Source organism: Parambassis ranga, chromosome 19, assembly GCF_900634625.1.
Source record: "Parambassis ranga chromosome 19, fParRan2.1, whole genome shotgun sequence".
In the NCBI taxonomy this organism is placed as follows: domain Eukaryota; kingdom Metazoa; phylum Chordata; class Actinopteri; family Ambassidae; genus Parambassis; species Parambassis ranga.
The window spans coordinates 20,284,599-20,296,645 of NC_041039.1; positions in this window are offsets into that span (position 1 = coordinate 20,284,599).

Sequence of the window (12,047 nt, forward strand, 5' to 3'; positions counted from 1 at the left end):
ATATGCTTAAGTAGCAGATTACAGATCGGTTCATACACCACTTCAGGCCAAGTGCTGTTTCAAAGACGTGATTATCTGTCGCTTTGGGAATTGGAGAGGCAGCCTTCCACTGCAGACACCTTAAATGTGTGAGGTTAGGATGTTCTGTGGTAATAAATGTGTGGCTGGGTGGATTTCATAGCTTTTGACATGCACATGTATAACATTGCAGCCACAACATCTGTTGGGTTTTGCAATATTCAGACTGTCCCAGCAGTCCTTCTTTGTTGACACACATATCCTGTGTCTGGATGGGAAAAGCGGAGCAGTGTGACAAACAGGTCATGAGCATCTTCTCAGGGCAGCAGGGGTCATGTGAGCAACAGTTAGAAAAGAATTCTCTAAGGCAGATGGCAACAACTCCTCAAGGACAGCACTGAATCTCTACATGATGTGGGACTTTGAGACAATAAAATACACGTCTATGCTTCAAAGAGAGGTGTTTTATCTCCTAATGAAAAGTCTGCAAAATTATCATTATTTCTCAGGCTGAGTCAACGGAGATGTGTGCTTAACAGAACCATCACTATTTCTGTCAACTAGTGGGCTTTGAAAGAACAAAAACAATGTTTACTGTTTATACATTAAACTTTCCAAATGAAATAACCTTCAAACTACTCACAGTAATTAGATATTCCAGACAGGATGCAAACATATGATGTTGTCTTTGACATCACAGTACATATTTATGTATGAACATCTGCTGTGCTCAGAGCTATTTTGGGCTTTCTTTTTTTATTATAAAACTCAAGGTCATGCGAAATCTGGAATATCAAGCACAACCATTCTTATAATCAGATTGAGTCAGTATTTGTTTTACATTAATAAAAAAAGCTGTGTAGTTACCTTTAAGGTTCTTTTTTCTCTCTCTCTCTCTCTCTCACACACACTCACAAAGTTGTTGTGAAATCTTGGATGGCTACAGAAAATGAGTCACTCCTCTGCATATAGAAGGCTCCTCTGTGTTGATTGTTGTGTCTGTGTCCTTAATCATACTTCTCAGTCACTACACAAGAGAAAAGGAGTGAGTTACACTTAAGAGAAGTGATTGATAAGACAGTTAAATTAGCTTTCGAAGCCTTGCCCCTCATTTACACACTTAATCCAGCCGTTGTGAAGGATAACAATGTATTTGTTTTATATATCAGAGCAAATCTCAGGCTTCCAGGATTTGGTTCTCAGTAACATTATCATCACCACTGTTCTTCTTTATCTTAGAGAAGAAGAAGTCAAGGAATGCCAAAACAAGTGAGCAGGGCAGAGAGTTAAAATCTGCATTCCGGGATGCGGTCTTGAGGGAGTTCTACACTTGCATGTATATCTTATCTATATCTTAGGCCACAAACCTATTAGTTGCCTCTTATTCGTGCGAAACTGTAAACACCACCAGTGCGTTTTTTTAGAGCTCTCTGCTGAAATATAGAACATTTGTATATGTTGTGTAATGACGCCACACGGTCTGCAGCGACTTCCTAAAAGGACAGATCTTGTGAATGATTGATGAAGAATGCAGTTAGGAACCACACCGCTTCATCCGAGCCATCACATCATGTTGACAGGCTGCACCAGCATTTACTCTTCTGCCACAAATGCTCTGTCCTCTGAGACCTTATAAGACTGCCAGTTTACAACATGTTCATAAAACAACGCCAAGCCAAACAGGGAGTAAGAGTCAGTCTGCATCAGAAGCCAGTGGAACTCCCACACACTGTGTTAACTGACTGGAATACAGAACTAAGGCAACAGGTTTAGAGGGGGAAATGAAGGAATTTTTCTATTACTATGTGTCATCCAAGGCAGATATTTACTGTCATCTGCAGTTCATTCAGAAAATGATTGAAATGATGATGAAATTCTTCTTTTTATGTACATATGACTGAATAAAAAAGTGACTTGGATGTATCTCTTTCTGCTGCTTTATTGCTTATGTGGCAGGTTCTTCATATGCTGAGTCAGCCTCCTATTCTACACCTGCTCAGGTATGTCGACTCCTTTGGAATACTGAATTAAAAATCAGACCACAAACTGTAAAATGCATATAGTTGAGCTATGTGACAAGATGACTGGTGTCAGCAATGGTGAAAGAGCTGGGACAGTAAATTGGCTCTGAATCGATGAGTGGGAGTGTTGGGTTGTGGGGAAATCTGAACTCGTTTCCTCCCTTGTCAAGGTCCAGTAAGCATAAGGATAGAGCATCAACATTCAAGCAATTACTGCACATATCACTCACCCACTGTAACAAAACTGCATTTTAACCAAGCACCTTGTGGTTAAATAACATTTCACAATATTAAAAAAAAACAAAAAAAAAACATCCTTGACAACTCTTTCAATTAGTGATGGCCTCAGTATGTGTGTCTATGTGAGGATCTAAATTTGTCAGCTTGCTGGAGAGGCAGAGGACACAGCTGAGTCCTGTGGAGAGGTTGTGTCTGGGCCACTAAGCACATCCGCCCGCTAAGTAAGGGCCATCTGCCTTCTGCACTGGGATGCTCTGGCAGAGCAGGCGGGGAAAGGGAAGAGTTTCTTGTGGCAGCTCCGCTAATCAATAACTATTGATTACTCACTTATCTCAGATACAGCCTAGCTGATGAGATGTCAAGCAGATGACCTCCTGCAGGGAGAGGAGTAGGAGGGATGTGGGCTGGGGAGGTCTATATTGTGTAATGCGGACGTCGCATTTACATGCATACAAGCAAAAAACACAAATACACAGGACAGGTGTGCACAGATACTACCGAGAACTATCTGCTTTGTCAGACGTCTCAAAGCTTAACTGGGCAGTTATCCCCCTGATTTTCTCTTCTCTGTCCATCTCTATCCTCCCCTCACTGCTGCTTTCACTCTCTCTCGTTGCAGGCAGACAATTAATCAGTGCTTTGTCGGCTGGATGGCTCACATTCACTGCAGCTGCTGCGCTCAGCAGAAAGGTCAAATAAATAAAGAGCAAGCAAACACCCTAAACTGACAGTCACACGGATAGGTGGACGGATAGATTTCTAAAGAACATCGATGACCACAATATCCTTATTTCTCAAAGTCTTGTTGGATACCAAACACAAAGCAAGGTAGAGATAATAATAACAGCATAACAGGTCCGAGAAGCACATAGAATGATGCTCTATAGGCCAGAGATTACAGCTGAAGGAGGTGGTGCAGTACTTTACGTTGTGTTATTTAGCAATATTTCACTTGTTCTTTCTCCTACCTCACAGTTATAAATGCACCTTTCACCTGCTCCTATTAACAAACTAAGAATCAGAGCTGAAAGGGATAAGTTAGTTATTAGTGGCTGCATCACCATGCAGTTACAGTAGTGTATTTAAAATGAGCTCCTTGATTCCTTATTAGTAGATCATGATTGTTGCAAAATCCAATTAATGGACTGCTGATTTTATTTGGTGAGCTGTGATGAATGAGTTCCCAGAACACTCCATCATAGCTAAGCATGACCACCTGACACCTGTCTCAGCACTGTGTCACTTCATACATGACAAACAGCAGGTAAGAGCGTATTGTTTGGAATGAGTGTCACACAGAGGGCACAGTCTATCTTTCTCTTTTTGCAAACAGATGCCAGGGGAACAGTCTGAGAAATGTGAGACAACAAGATTCCCTGGATGACTGCCATATCCCTGCAGGTACAAACAAGCTAGCTGAGGATTTAGGGGGGGAAAACAGGAAAACAGCTTGGTAATAATTGGAGGTACCCTCTGGAAATCTCTGCTTGGTTGTGAAGCTTTGTTTGAATGTGACGTGTGTTATTAATGAGGATGTGAGGGAAACTGTTGTAAAGACACAAAGCCTCGGTTTATCTTAGCCCTGCAATCAGAAATGTTTTGCATGCTTTTCATTTAACAACAACTAACGAGTGGTGACACCAGTGGAAAGAAATGTAAATAAATAGACTTGAAACATCCTCCAAGCTGTTGCATTCATTTACAATAGAAACCCAATCTTCTGTTTAAATTCAGAGCAAGGGACTTCTAAATATGTAAATGCTGCAGTCAAACACAAGCGTGTCACCCAGTCACAGATATTGACTCTATTGTGGGAGGGGGCCTGATGATAGCCTTCACAATGACTAAAACTTACAGCCGTTCCCATCTCAGTATAACAAGTGTTTGCCATAAATCACGTCCCTGCCACATGTTGCCAAGCAACTGATTAATTAGCAAAACCTCCTGAGTGTACAACAGTGGAGCCAGAGATTGGAGGGTGCACTATCACACACTGTCTATCAAATGGGAAGTTAGGGAAATGTTTTGGGGGGATGGGTTTCTTGTTTAGACAAGAGGATTGATTGAATTCTCTTAACTGTTTTTAAACCCAATAGGCACATAGGTTAGCATTACTGCAAGCAAGAGAAACATGTTTCTTTTAAAGGTTAAAATAACAGAGCTTCAGAGGGCAGGGTCACTTGTTTTACAGGAGATTAAGTGCTGGACTTCTTCTTGGCTGTGTGTACCTGCTGAAGCCTCCACCAGTTACCTGGCAACCTTACAGTGTGGGCTGTACTCCAGAAGCATTTTTTTTGTACACACTGAACAAATGAATTTACTTAAGTTATATTTTTGGTTGCAGGCTTTATTTAGAACAGGTAGGTCTGGTTAAGATTAGCTTACCACCTGCTAGATTTATTTTTGTCTTTAAGTTTTAATCAATAGTGGGTTTGGTTTGAAAAGAAAATGAAAATTTGGTCCAATGTGACAACTTGTTTGATCCACACAACTTTATTTCAATCATGAGAGACTCAGAGAACTGAATGAGAAAGATTTATTAAGTACAAAGTTTGAATGTGCATTGGCGTCCTAGACCCCGTCGTGAAGACCACATCCGGAAAGGGGGGAAAACGCAAGAGGAGAGGCCGCTGGATCAGAAGATTCCCCCCGGGGTCTAGACCTGGTGGTGGTGGAGAGCTGGAGGGCAGGAGATAGGAGGCCTGAACTGGCGTGGATCTGGTGGTGCTTGGGGTGGAGGAGGGTTGCCGGGTTCGATCAGAAGAAAGCTGGAGGAGAGACGAAGACTTTTAAATTTCGTGCTAAGCTGTGATTGGTCAGGAGAGGGATGGAAAGCGACAGCTGATTGGTGAGGGAGGTGCTTTCTATTAAGCACCTGACTAAGAGAGCGGAAGAGAGGGGGAGCAGAGGAGTGAGGGATAGAAGGAGAGAGATTAGGAAGCGGATAGGGATAAATGGTGAATGATGGGAAACAGAGTCTTCCTGATTGAACTTACGCTAAGAGCTACATAAGTTAAGTTTATAACTCAAATGTATGAAAAATGGTTTGGTCAAGTCAGCAAAAAAGAAGAATTAATTTTACGTTAATGAATTATTAAGGAGTCACTTCTCTTATTTTAGGGCAACAACTGAGGGGAAAATACAGAACTTTGAAAATAATGATTAGAGTTAAAGATGATGATACATGATACATGTTGCAGAAATAGAGATATGTAGCTCTCAGAGTAAGTTCAATCAGGAAGACTCTGTTTCCCATCATTCACCATTTATCCCTATCCGCTTCCTAATCTTTCTCCCTCTATCCCTCACTCCTCTGCTCCCCCTCTCTTCCGCTCTCTTAGTCAGGTGCTTAATAGAAAGCACCTCCCTCACCAATCAGCTGTCGCTTTCCATCCTTCTCCTGACCAATCACAGCTTAGCATGAAATTTAAAAGTCTTTGTCTCTCCTCCAGCTGTCTTCTGATCGAACCCGGCAACCCTCCTCCACCCCAAGCACCACCAGATCCACGCCAGTTCAGACCTCCTATCTTCTGCCCTCCAGCTCTCCACCACCACCAGGTCTAGACCCTGGGGGGGATCCTCTGATCCAGCGGCCTCTCCTCTTGCGTTTTCCCCCCTTTCCGGATGTGGTCTTCACAACGGGGTCTAGGACGCCAATGCACATTCAAACTTTGTACTTAATAAATCTTTCTCATTCAGTTCGCTGAGTCTCCCATGATTGAAATGTCTCCATACACTACAGCCCCTGACGTGTGGTTACTCATAAAACAACACAGCAACACACACGAAGAAGCTGGACACACACAGTAGACCAGAATGTAATCTTTACTGTCATTATACGCAGCACAACCCAGTTGGGTGCCATCTTCCAGTGCAGATCATTTTGGTGCAGTGCTTGTTATTGCTGTGGTTGTTTTGGTCCTTTATATGTGAAAGAAACTGATGGCAGTGTCCCTCAGATATGACTCTAATCCCATATCTGTAGGGGATTTTCCTAACAAGTGATATCACTGACAGGCCAGCCTGGGTAACACTCATTGACAGGCTGTCAGACAGCATGAATGCAGAGCGTCTACGTGTGACACCTTTTCATTTTGGTGTCAACACTTTTTTTTCCTGAGAATGATGGCAAGCCGAGCCTTACAAAACAAAGGGCACGATGTCTGTAAACAAAAACCAAGATCATGACTTATTGAATTGGAGTATCTGCGTCTATATGACGATGTTGTGACAATTTACTGTGAATCGCAAAATAGTAAAACATATATCCATGTTACAATCCTCAGATACTTCCCATCATTGGACGCCTGATGTGCTTTCTTCCAGATAGTGACGATCGATTCATAAACCAACAACATCTCATGTGAGATCACCCCCCCGGGTTTCTGAAGAGCCATTTTGTTGGAGGCTACCACTGTCACCATGTTGGCAGCATCTGCCTAAACTTCTGATTAGTCCAAATTAGATTTATAAGGGTCGAGTGATTCATTGAGACCGCCCTTTCTAACCTGCAGGACATTCACACCAAATGCTGCCAGGAAGATTTCCAGAGAACTCAACCACCCTGTTCCACCATCAGGGAGACGTTGAACAGCTGAACAGCTGGACAGCTGAAGGCCAACATTAAGAGGAAGAGGAGCTTCTTCCTTCAAGCCATCACACTTAAACCATTTACATTCACTGTCCTCCACTGTTCTGTTTTATACCTCATACTCTTTCTTGATGTTTACAACACTGTAATTGCACAAGTGAAGTTGTTTATCGCTTGATTATGCAAATTCTTAAGTCTTAATATGAATAAATGAGTTATATACAATTTCTCACCGACTCAGCCATAAAATGAGACCAAATACTGGTCTTACTGTCATTTTGGACAACCAAGATCCACCAAAAATGCCAAAAAGCAGCATGAATGAATGACAGACATCACAGTGCCTGAACAACTGACAACTTCTTAAAGTTTTTAGGCAGAATAAAGCTAAGGTCTATGGCCATAAAACTGTTTTATGGCTGACACCATAGTAAAGCTGCTGTTTTACCCTCAATGACGGGGCTTATAAGCTACATTGGACTTCCTGCTTCAAAGCATTAGGATCTGATATGTATGCAGGCTTTGGCCGATTGTTGTGAATGGTTGAGAAGGCTCTCCGTCTTTTCATAATCTGATCATGGTTGGCTGAGCCATCATTTCCTGATGAAGCCAGGACTTTCATTGCCAGAAATGGCCTGCATCCATAGGGCAGTGGGCCACCACACACACACTCACTGTACCCACACACACAGACACAAACGCAGGCACACAGCTGCTCAGATGCTTAATTGACTTACCTAACATCACCGATTTTTTCCATGCTGCTGAGTCAAAGCTGTAGTTGGGAGGATGGAGAAGCTACATGAACCATAAGAGAAAGCTAAATGGTCCAATTTTCCCTGTCATGAGAACGCCTTCCTCTCCACACATCACTCTTGGCAGTCAGTGAGGCTAAAAGACACCAATTAATCTCCCATTGCTATAATGGGGCAGGGTGGCACAGAAAGTGGGGAAGGCACACTGAGACAGAAAGAGAATATGTAATTTGCTGGGGATCATAACACACTGGCTGCAACCAGCCCTAATTTAAGCAGCAGTCAGCAAAACTCTGACAATTATGCTGTAATTTGTAACAGCAGTAATTAAATTAACACTCTTCATAGTAGTGCTTCATAATTATAGAGACTCTCCTGCACTGCCCTTACAAAGTGTAGGCTAATTATATTTAGCTCTGTTTAAAGTGGCTTAGGAGCCTTTTCACAAATTGCAAAGTAATAATGAGAACAAGCCTGACGGCTCATCACAAAGTTGTGTCAGCTTTTTAAATGTTTCTCCCTGTCCTCTGCCAAAAAAATGAATCTGATAAGAACGTAAAAGCGACTTATAGCAACATTTGAACTTCGCAGTGATAATACTATGCTCTGAGAATTCCTGTTCACTCTGTCAAACTGACCCGCTGTAGGTGTGATATGACGGCACGAGCTGGATGTGGCAGACCTTGTCACAACAAGTAGGCTTTGTGCACACGTGCATGCACCATCAGCATAGGATTGATCTGGATCTGTATCATCGTCTCCATCCCGAGCTGAATAACAAATGAACATCTCTGCCGCCTGCTGCTTTGACTCACTGATTCCCCCTTTGGCTGGGATTCCTCCTAATAACCAATTGCCTCGCTCAGCACACACACAACACCGCCAGAGAATGAGGACTCTGATGCCTCAATAACATGCTGCTGCTGCTGCTGCTGCTGCTGGATGGTGATTTTCTCCAACAGATGGCCATTTGCTAACGGCGATAGCAATATCTCTGGAATAAAACAGAAAGAATACTAAACAGCGTTTTCTGGTAGCAGTCGACTCCACCTTTTTAATCCTTTCCTGGATATTTATGATTTAAGAGATACTGTTCTGTTGAAACGTTTTTGCTGATATTTGATCTGCTGGAATACTTTTTTTTTTTGCTTTAATTTTGTTTCTATTGGTTCAGGTTTAGGAGGTTAAACACGTGTTTCAGGGCAAACATCTCTTATCTGCAACACATTCGACCATTACTGAGAGCAGACCGGCCCTGTCAGGAAGAGGGTTTACTCTCACACACCTACCCCTCCACATAGATATGTATCTGTGTTTTTACATTCCTTGCTGGTGGTGAACAGTGTAACTTTAAGGATTATTTAAAAGACACTTACATAAACCTATTTATATTAATGCTGAGGTGACACTTTAAATCCTTTTGTATTAATAATATTAATGTCAAACAGCATGCAAGCACAGAGCGTGAAGAAAAAACTTAAATATTCACAGTCTTATGGTTTACTACAATCATAGAGTAAACTATGGTGTACATGCACAAACAGTATTTTGGAGATTTGGTTGTTATTGTCTCTTATTATCTCCCCACAACATCAGCATTCTGCTGTCTGACTCAAACCTACAATGGCTAAGTGAATATCAAATGAGCCCTTCAGCTGGGAGTACAGTGTCAGAAGGCAACATGGTGACCCCACACCCTCCTGTTTACATATCAAAAAGGTGCACAAGTCTTAACTGTTCTCATCTCCAGCATCTGAAACCCGAGGCCTGGGTTAACCATGCTCTGTGCACATTACAATATATGAGACAAGGCGCTCTGATTTACACACGATGGGAGCTCAGATGTACCAGCACACACACACACACACACACATACAAACGGCTGAACGTCTATTCACCGTCTTCAGTATGCACACATGCACACAAGCGCCGAAGCAAAAGCTGACAGCAGAGCACACAAACACACTGTGCTCCCAAATGAGTTCAACTAACCGACTGCAGAGTGGGAGGTGCAGCGATGCAGACAGGGGCCATACACAGGGCTGCATGTTCACTGCCTGGGAATTATCACATCAAACTCATTCACCCGATGGTTCTGACAAGCCCAAGACCAAACCATTAAAGCCTGACTCTGCTGAACTATGACTAGGCGATGATTATTGTTGTGCACCAGTGATTTACACCTCACCAAAAGCCTTCAGATTTACACAGATAACAGGGGAGGAAGTTCCTAAAACAACCAGCACAGACTCAGTGGATGTGTTCACTAAGCCTCATTGACATGATGTACGCACACTTTCATCCACTGTGGCTTTGGCATTTTTGTAAGAACTTTATTCATGAAATTAATACTGTTGAAATCAATCTTCTGTGCTCGGCAGACTATCGGCATTTATTTGCATGATGTATTCACACAGCGGCTCCGTGCGCCCTGTAGCACTTGTAGCAGACACTGGAGTTGCCAGCGCCTCGATTTACCATGCTGCTGTAGGAAATTGTAAGCAAGAATTCATTTGGTCCAGATCACACCATGAGGCAGAGAACACATCTGCCAAGACCACACAATGTTTCCAGTCCTGCTGCACCTTTTTATTAGAAGAACTAAACTCAGGGTCGATGTGTACAGCTCACCAAAAAAATTAGGAACAATCACTGAAGAACATCATGATTATGACCCACACGTAGATGATCAATATATTCTTATTTTGTGCTTTTATGAGAGTTAATTTTCACCTGATTTGTCTGATGATCGTGTTAAGAAAATGGGTTCAGTGTTTAGCTTTTGCATGAAAGAACTAATCAGTAACTGTGATATTTGTATTGTTTAAGATGTTTGGCTTAACACAAGTTCACAAGATTTTATTTTTACTGTCACTTTGAAGCCTATTTGTCTTAAAAACACCATAACACAGATCATCAAGTAAAGCTTTGTGGAGTCTTGTGACTGTGGTTGTCAGGGTTAGAGTTCAGTTAGGATGCAAACAGACTAAATAAACCAAGGTATCCAACAAAAGGTAAGCTTTATTAAAAATAAGGCCTCAAAAAAACAAAAACACGTACAAACAAAAGAGTTCAAAGAAAATGCCTGAAACCAAACCAACCAAAGTAATCCAAAGGGAGACAGGGGAACACAGGGAGTGTAGAGGGAACACAGCATCGAGACAGGGACGAGACAGGAACATCACAGGTAGCAAAACAGCAACAAAAGACAAAAGACTTAAATACACAAGGCTACAGGACACAGGTGAACCCAATCAGGGCGGGGCAGGTAATCACAAATGGTGGGAAACACAAGACGAAGTAAAAAAAAACACAGGGGAATACACAAGCAAAACAAGACCTTCAAAATAAAACAGGAAACACCCAAAACAGGGCAACGCAAAGCAGGGAAACCACAACTACACAAAACAACCAAAAACAGGGGCAGCAGAGGCTCAGTGGTAGAGCAGGTTTGTCCAATAACCAGAAGGTTGGTGGTTCAACCCCAACTCCTCCCTAGTCATTGTTGTGTGTCCTTGGGCAAGGCACTTTATCCAAATTATTTTCTATGTATAAGAAAAAAAAACAAAAAAAAAAAAACACAGGACCATGACAGTGGTGTAGTTAGTTAGCGTCAGTTTGCATGTTGCAACCACCAGTTCACTAATGACATGTGGGATAGTTAGGATCAGGATTACACATATGGAATAAATAAATAAATAAGTAATAAGTATGCTCACATGACAAGCTTTGTCTACATGAAAATGTCTCCAGAAGACAAGACCTTTTCACTGTGGACTTCACCTTCAACTGATGGATCGACCAACTGCCGTTCTACCAATGTTGGTATGTCTCAACCGGACCTCTGTGTGTATTCCATTATTAAGCTTTAAATCATGTTTACTTTATTAAGACTTCACCAAAAATATGACCAGACTCTTCACTCACAGCAGACCAGGCGTGCACCAGGCTGATGCATGGAGGCACAAAAAAAGAAAAGGAAACCAGTACTGTCTGCATTGTCTGCTTTCATTCTGCCTGTATTTTCTATCATACAGGTCCACCGCCCCGTTCCTGCAGAGGAGAGAGCTACACGGACACGGGCTGAGTTTTAATCTTCCTCGGCCACACTTCAGAGGAAGTTGTATACAGTGCAATTATAATATAATATAATAAACAACTTGCCTGCAGAATGCTTTGTCACCATGGCAACAGTTTGTATACTTTCCCAGACAACTGCTGTTAAATCATACCTCACAAGGGTTTCTGATCTGATGATCCTGCATACATATTCTGCTGGTTTCCTATTCATTTACCTTTTTTTTCAAGCTCATCAGTATCTGAGGTAAGCTGTTATTTAATCATCGAGTTTTCAGGAAACATTTTCAGTCCCAGTAGAGCTGTTAGCTAGCTAGCTAAATCTAGCTAGAGGAATGTTGTAAA